General features: G+C 38.4%; 1 non-coding gene across 1 annotated transcript; it reads right to left on the bottom strand.

Annotated features, from left to right (window-relative positions):
• Window positions 1-1,410: 1,410 nt before the first annotated feature.
• TRNAC-GCA lies at window positions 1,411-1,482 on the bottom strand. The gene has a single exon. It is a non-coding gene; the product is annotated as a tRNA-Cys (tRNA).
• Between the last annotated feature and the right edge of the window lie 7,313 nt (window positions 1,483-8,795).

The following is an 8,795-nucleotide window of genomic DNA, read 5'->3' as shown; positions in this document are numbered from 1 at the left end:
GGAAGGACTGATGCTGAAGCTGAAACTCCAGTACTTTGGCCACCTGATGCAAAGAGCTGACTCATTTGAAAAGACCCTGATGCTGGGAAAGATTGAAGGCAGGAGGAGAAGGGGACAACAGAAGATGAGATGGTTGGATGGCATCACCAACTCAATGGACATGAGTTTGAGTAAACTCCGGGAGTTGGTGATAGACAAGGAAGCCTGGAGTGCTACAGTCCATGGGGTTGTAGAGTCAGACATGACTGAGCAACTGAACTGAACTGATCTGACTGATAGTAGGATAGGGTCCCATGTACGTACTCTTCCTTTCAGGTTTCTAGAGAAGTTATTCCTTGTTTGGTGAATCAGACTTGATGTATTGCAACTTCCATTCTGTAATCAATAAAATTTTGTTCCTGTGATAGCCTAAATCCAAGAATTTTGTTTTTCTAAGAGTAAAACCCAATGATGTTATAGGCCCATCATTAAAGATTATACTTTTACTTGACTTTTCCTGTTTAATATCGTAGTGAGTGGATATCATTCCCGAGATCCCTCATGTGGGTACTTTGGAGTATCCAGAAGTAAGCTGAGGAAGGATCTTTCTCCCTATCTAGTTACTGAAATTAAGTCGCACATAGATTACCTAATTCAGGCTATAACTGAGACAATATTGGTAGTGGCCACCAATCATTCTTGTGAAGTTAACATGGTGCCCTCACAAATTCTCATGGAGCCTTTTAATTTAGTTCTCTGGTATCATGGTGGATTGATTAGCAGCTCTGCTCTTTTAAAAAGACCATCATTCAAATTTACCTTTCTCTTCAATCACTCCTAGTTTTCTGGTGATTCATATTGCTATGTAAGTGGGCACTTATACATTGCAAATCAGTCATGTTTTTCATTAGGTAAATGTAATGGCAGTCCTAAGGAGGTACAGATGGTTATGGCTTGTAGTAGAATGAATTATTGCCAAAAGGAATAAAACAATCTTAAAATGAAATGGCGGTCTTGAATAGTGAAACTGGTAGAATGTCAGAGTTGTAATCCCTTTCTTATTAGCTTAGAGCTTGCTGGTATCTTTATTAGTAGTTCATTTGGAGCCATCTGAGCCCCTGAATCATTGACCAAAATGTCAAAACTTATCTCTGCTCCTCTATTCTAATAAAAATAATAGTTCACATAGACTGAGACTGTATTGTCTTCCATGGTCTGTAATAAGGGATTCATATTTTATTTAATGTTTTATATCAGTGGTTATTGAACATTAGTGTGCATAAGAATATCCTGTGTGTGAATGTGTGAAGTCGTTCAGTCATGTCTGACTCTTTGCGACCCCGTGGACTGTAGCCCACCAGGCTCCTCTGTCCATGGGATTCTCCAGGCAAGAATACTGGACTGGGTTGCCATTTCCTTCTCCAGGGGATCTTCCCAACCCAGGGATCGAACCTGGGTCTCCTGCATTGCAGGCAGATGCTTTATCCTCTGAGCCACCAGGGAAGCCAAGAATATCCTGGTGAGCTATTAAAACACAGATTCATAGCTAATACATCCTGTCCCCTATTTCAGATCCAAAGTTCTCAGACAGGACCCAAGAATTTGCATTTCTAGTAAGCTAACAGATTACATGATGCTAAGGTCTAATAAGGTGGGCTTCCCAAGTGACTCAGTGGTAAAGAATCTGCCTGCCAATGCAAGAGATGTGGGTTGAATCCCTGGGTCGGGAAGATCCCCTGGAATAGGAAATGGTAACCTGCTCCAGTATTCTTTCCTGGAAAATTCCATGGACAAAGGAGACTGGAGGGCTACAGTCCATGGGGTCACAAAGAGTTGGACATGACTGAGCAACTGAGCATGTACAAATAGCTCTGTAGATGATTCACTGAGTCAGGTACTACTCTAATTATCTCAGTTTCATCCAGGAGAAGACCTAGCTTCAGAAAAAGGGGGTAAGTCATTTTCCAAAGATCAAGACATAGAAAAGGTGAAATCAAGACTTGAACTTGACAACAAAATCCACTATTGTAGCTTCTCTATATATTATGCCTTGACCCTGGATTCTACTTTCTCTTTAATTTGATTAGTGATTAAGTCCTTGATACACTTAGGTGAGTTTGACTTATAAACCACAAGCTCCTATGGTGAACAGAACTGTGGAGAGAATATTCTCATTGGTTTCTGTTTTACCAAAAGGATAAGAGTGGCTGTAAAGACTAGAGGAATGATGTCCTGGCAATGTTTCTGGTAATCTAAAAGTGTAGAGTTCCAGACTCAGGTTGCCAGGGTTTGTGAATAGCAGCTGAGCCACTGGCAATGTCCCAGGATCTCAGCAGGACTGGAGATTTTGAATGGACAATATTTCTTTGTTGAGATTCTGAAAGTAAAATTAATCATGGCTGGACATTGTTTAGAAATTGTCTGGGTGTATACTTTCCAGTAATTGATTTGTTTCCACATGGACACCTTGTTTTCCATGTAAATGGTTCTTCTTGTTGGGTGATTTTATTTCTCTTTCTGTATGCCAGGGGGCAGTGTGGTTTAATGATAATAATCATGTGTTTCTTGAGAGCATGTTGCTTTATTCTTTCTCCCTGATGTTTGTGTTTGTTTGTAGTCTGAAGGAGGATGTGATATGGGACTTCCTGTGACTCTCAGTAGAGTCTAGCCTCTCAAAGCCCCTCATCTTTTGCCTGTTCTTACTTCTCAAATATTATACTATTTCTCAAGCCCAGGATCTCTAAACAAATCTGACTTTTTGAGGACAGGTTTTTTTTTTTTTTTTTTAATCAACTAGAAGATAGCCTAACAGTATACTGTAGAAATTGTACAAAGTTAGTACAATTTTTAAACAATGTTTAATGCTTAAAGATTAGATTGAAATGAAGTCAAAAGAAAGAAAAATCCAGCATTAATATAAATGCGAGTCATTAGTAGGGTGCTGAACCAAGAGATGTTGTAGGTTGGGAAGCATTTAGTGACTTTTCAGGACTTTGGGATAACCTCTTAGGACAGTAGGTCTTGACTATTTTTGACACTGCGAGGATTCAGTCTTGAAATTCATGAAAACCATGGCAAGAAAGACATTTGTCTTATGGATTAAGAGCTCCATAAACAACTGATGTGTTTTATCATAATTATAGCTATCTTTCTACAAGCCCTCAAAGGTTCATAAACAAGAAAAATCTACTCATTATTATTAATATTTGGCTGTGGGGAACTTCCTAGCTCAAGTTTAAATTCATGTGAGCAAAAAGGGCTTTTTTACATACAGTAACAGTGTGATGGTTGTGTGTATAGACTCCTGAATTCAGAATGCTTGGTTTGAACACCGTATCTCTATTTACAAGGTGTATGATCTTAAATAAGTAAGTTATCTTCTCTTCTATAAAATGAAAAGATTAAATGGGTTAAAGTATGTAAAACATTTAGAAAGTGTCTGGTATCCAGTAAGTGCCACGTTAAATATGTGTTAATTATTATAATTAGTGGGCACAAAGTCAAGAATAAGAGCAGGTGCATAAGCCACTGTGGCCTCTTTTCCTAGATTTTTACCCTGATTGCTGTTGTTCTTCTTATGCTGAAGTAAGAAGAACAATAAATTAAAATATTCTAAGGAAAGATAGCAGCTCTTCTAGCACCCTGTTCTGGGTTTCTTCTGCTCTGGTCTCCGCCTTAGTCCTTCTTGGACAGGGATCCCTCTGAAGGGAAACCAACCCCAGGCCTGTCTTGCTATTGCAACTCTGAGGAGAAGCATTGCAAAGAGAAAAGAACTTATTCAGTGGCAAAGAGTTTTTCTCAAACTTCTTTACTCCTCTTTCTAAAAGTTTTGCTCCCTAGTGTTTCGACCCATTTTTTTTCCTCCTAGGGATAAATTCCTCTGTAATAAATACCTCTTCTCCCTTTCCTCTTGGATGAATGCAGAGACTCAGAAGAGGCACTGAATGAAATCACCTTCATGTTAAAATACAGTCCCTAAAGGGTATCGCCCTGCAGAGAGCATGCCATGCAGTAAACAGCTATATTGCTGTGGCGGTTTCACTCTCAGCTCTTTGTCACCTTACTTCAGATTTTTGTTTTGTTTCAATGATAAAATTTTCAGTTATTCTAATTCCAGACTATATATTTAAGACACTTCTTTCTTTTGTTGTATTGCATTTAATCAACTCAAAAGAATGTCAAATGTCAAATCTTTAGTATCACAGAGTTATACTGTCATTATTTCTATTCCCAGTTTTATTGATATATAATTGACATATAACATTATGTAGATTCCATCATACACCACGTTGATTTGATACACTGATATATAATATATTGCAAAATAATTACCATCATAGTGTTAGCACCTCCATTACATCATATATTTACCATTTAATTTTTGTGGTGAGGATATTTTAGGTCTACTGTCTTAGCAACTTTCAAAACATAACACAATATTGTTAACTAATATCACCATGCTATATATTAATTCTCTAGAACTTACAAGTGGAAGTTTGTGCCCTTTGACCATACCTCATTTTTCTCACCCTCCAGTCCCTGGTAACCACTATCTCACTCTGTTTTTTTTTAAATTTGACATTTAAAAAAAATATTCCACATACAAGTGATATGATACAGTATTTGTTTTTCTCTGACTTATTTCACTTAGCCCTTAAGTGTTATCGTGTCATTGTAAACAACAGGAACTCCTTCTTTCTCACAGTTAAATAATATTTCATTGGTAGGATTCACCAGTGAAACCATCCAGTCCCAGGCTTTGATTTGTTGGATGGCTACCCTCATTTGAATTAGTAAAGGTCAAATCATTTGCCAGTAATATCTCAGTTCCAGGAATCTGTTTTTTCTTTCTTTCATCTTGAGAGAAATTTGACTAAATCAGATGTCTAAGACATTGAAGAAGCTATGAAACCCAGATCCTATACTCTGATGAAGATAAAAAGAGGAGACTATAGATTGCAAGGATAGTATTAGGGAAGCTGTTTATTGAGAGTTTGGGTAGCGTATAGAGTGCTGTTTAAATACCATCAACTTAAGGACAGGATGCTGTGGTTTTAGAACTATAGTAAAGGATAGAGTGCGTGCATAGTCAGTCAGTCAGGTCCGATTCTTTGCAACCTCATAGACTCTAGTCCTCCAGGGTCCTCAGTCCCTGGAATTTTTCAGGCAAGAATACTGGAGTGGGTTGCCATTTCTTCCTCCTGGGGATCTTCCTGTGTCAGGGATGGACCCTTGTCTCCTGCATTGGCAGGCGGATTCTTTACCACTGAGCCACCTGGGAAGTCCTAAGGATATAGTACCTATGGCTAATTCATCAGTGCTTCTCCTATTATACAATTCAAGTTATGTGGTCCCGTTTCAGTGATAAAATTTCTGTCACAACCTTCAATGGCACCCCCTTTGAATCAATTGGAGCACCTCTTTTCATATGATCAAAGGATCTGAAAATAAGTAAGATTGAGAGCATTTCAAAAAGGTCAAAATGGTTCTCAAATGCAATTTATTAGTAAATATGTTTCAATCAGTTAGGAGTCCTGCTCAATCTCTTACTCACCCCTAAAAAGGCCTATTGAATATTGAGGGATAGAATAATTTTGTAACTTAAAGAATCATTGCATTGAGTGTAGAACCTATTAAAACTGTTTTTCTTAAAGTGTGTGTGTGGTGTGTATGTGTGGTGTGTGTGTGTGTGTTTGTGTGTGTGTGTGTACATAGAATCAAACCCAGGAAGCAGAGTGACCTGGTATTTTATTTAGCAGACATTCCGAACAATATCAAAGCAACATCTCTATTCTACAAGGAATATAATCTTTCTTGTTACTGGGCTGTTTTGCTTGCAACAGGCTTTACATAAAACTACATCAACAAGTTAAAAAAAAAAAAAAACCATGGAGATATTGGAATAAAGAAGATTCAAAGATGAAATCAATCTTTCAAAGGCAAATTATAAGTATTTCAAGTTTTTCATGCTCCTATCTAATTCATATGTCTGTGACTCAGAAGTTTGTACAAGTATTCAAAAGTGGCTTTTCTGAATGCTATCATTTTTGTTCACAGTGCCTGAGTCAGTGTCCAAGTAAACACATGATCTCCCACGACCCAGACACAAGGAATAGTATATGAACATATGTTCCATTGAACAGGTTTCCTAACTGGAGCCACTCCTAACCAGAGTCTTTTCAATGAATTGAAACCCTAAAATGTCAATATGAATAAATTACTAACGAATGCTTCACTTATGTTTAATGCTTTGCCAAACACCGACTTGATTGAAATGCCAATATTTAGTAGAAAGAAGAAAGGGGGTATCTTGAGGCAGAATCAAACTAACAAGGGTAGTAGGCTAGAGTATTTCTGTGTCAGATTCCATCTGAACAATCCTGTTTTTTTAAAGGTCGGAAGCCCATACATACTTGGAATTTTTGCTCTCTGCCTTTGATTTAAAGCGCAAAATCAAAAGCCTGTTCTATGAAAAGAAGTGCACTTGAGCAACCCAGGAATGTGCTGAAGCCTTTCTACAAATTAATCTCTTCTTTAGTGAAGTGAAACATCAGGACCATTCAGGGACACTGGGAGGGGCTCAGGGGCTTGAATCTGAGCCAAGCTTAATGAGGGAGTTGGAGGCAAAATGGAATTGAACTGTACCTTATTAACTGGTGAAAGCTGTGAACGAGGTGGACTTACTGGCCAAGAATTCATTCCTTTTGTTGCAATTAACTACAGGGGATATTTTGAGGTAGTTTCATGCTCTTTAAAAATCCTGGTATATTTCAAAAATTTTGTATGTTTTGAAAATTTTGAGATAATTCCCAAAATCTGGTTTCCAGATTTCTCACTGCCTTGAAGATACTCAGGGTTATGTTTCAGTTGAGTCAACATCTATTTATTTGGGCATTTTATTATAAATCTATATTTCTAGCTGCTGTGTCAGGTGCTGGGGAAAAAAATGCGATGATAATTGGAGTCCTGGCCCAGAGTAACTGGCATTCCAGTGAGAAATGCTAGAATCTCTCAGCCCTAGCAGGAAAAGCAGAAACCAAGAGGCCAAACATGCATCAGACATCTAGCTTAAGTTCTCTGAGCAAATTATTTCTCTTATGACCATGACATACCTTTCACAGAGACACCTTTCTGTGGTGAAATGCCTGTTTAGTCCATAGGAAATTTGTTAGATAAGAAGCCTGGTATTATGACAGTGAATGTTCAACTAGAATTCAGAAAATCTGGGCTTTCTGGCAGCAAAAGGTTATCTTGAATCAGTTCCTAAAACCTTCTACTTTTGCTTCTGCGTCTAATTTTGTAACATGGAGATGAGACTGCTCTGCAGTGTTACCATGAAACAAGTGCTGACCACGCTTAGCAACGGCTCAGGGAGGCAAGTTATTTGTTTAGCATTTTCTGATCCTTCAGACTGTCCAAATTTTGGTAGCTGTGTTCTCCATTAAGATCCTAACTGGTAATCAGTGTATGGGGTAGAATACATTGGGTGGTGTGTGGAGTCAGTTGTCTCTTAAGAGTCTCTCCAGAGTGAAGGAATCTCTGAAGCTTGAATAAACTGGGAAAATAAGATGTGCTCTGGGACGGGGGAGAAAATATTAAACTCTGTGTTTGTCTTGTTTTCGCTGCTATTACTTTCCACTTTTCCTTTTCCATATTTAATGATGTATATATGATGTTAGAATATAAGTTAATAATGAACTTATTCATTAATAAGTTCACACATACTAGGACCATATGCTCAATTTTTCATTTTTTTTTTGACAGAGTCTATGATAAAAGAGTTAGGAGATTCCTGTTTTAGAGAAGAAATAACTAAACTATCGTGAATATATTTTTTTCTTTAGTCAAAAGTGATAGAGTATCTAAAACTAGTTTAATTCAAATTCTCTTTGATATTTGAAACTGGAAAATCCTTCAGACATAAAGGTATAACTAGTCTATGCTGTTGTTTGTTTATTTATTGTGTTTTCAGTCTGAAACTCTGATTTGGAGAGGCTCTTGGGAAGCTTGAAGCCTGTGTTTAATTTAATTTTTTATATAATTTTATTCATTTGTTTTTGGCTGTGCTGGGTCTTCGCTGCTGCATGGGCTTTCCCTAGTTGTAGCGAGTGGGGGCTACTCTTTAGCTGTGGTGTGCAGGCTTCTCATTGCAGTGGCTTCTCTTGCTGTGGAGCATGGGCTCTAGGGCTTGTGGGCTTTATTATTAGTTGCAGTTCTCAGGCCCCAGAGCACAGGCTCAATAGTTGTGACATTCAGGCTTAGTTGCTCTATGGCCTGTGGATTCTTCCAAAATCAGGGATTGAACTCATGTCTCCCACATTGCTAGGTGGATTCTTGACCACTGAGTCACGGGGAGCCCGTATTTAACACCAGCTTCCAAAATTCTTTCATAACATGAGAAAGGCTACAAAAGTGAAACCCATCAGTGCATTCTCCAGAGTGACTCTTCACTTTGTGGGATGTTTGCTATTCCAAATCTACTTTCCTTTGTTTCTCCCTTATTATGAGCTCTGGGGAAGCTAACTGCCTGACTGCATCATCTGAAGTCCTTTGACTTCTGGCTTCTGTTTGCATTTGGCCAATGAGCAGCCCTGGCAAGGTATGAAAAGTGGAAGAGAAAGCATGGGACACATTACCTCAGCTCCTTCCTGACGAAGTGATAAGTTGACAGGGGCTGAATGGCCACAGCCTGCATCCAACAGACATCTTCCAGAGCTTGCCTGGTTCCTACTGCTGGTCCCTCCTTTGCCTCTTCAAGTTGAGGGAAGCTTAGAAGAATCTTGCCATTGTTGTATCATCTCTTGTTGGTTTCCTGA

This window comes from Bubalus bubalis, chromosome 7 (genome assembly GCF_019923935.1).
Source record: "Bubalus bubalis isolate 160015118507 breed Murrah chromosome 7, NDDB_SH_1, whole genome shotgun sequence".
Classification (NCBI taxonomy): domain Eukaryota; kingdom Metazoa; phylum Chordata; class Mammalia; order Artiodactyla; family Bovidae; genus Bubalus; species Bubalus bubalis.
This window is presented reverse-complemented; position numbering and strand designations above follow the sequence as displayed.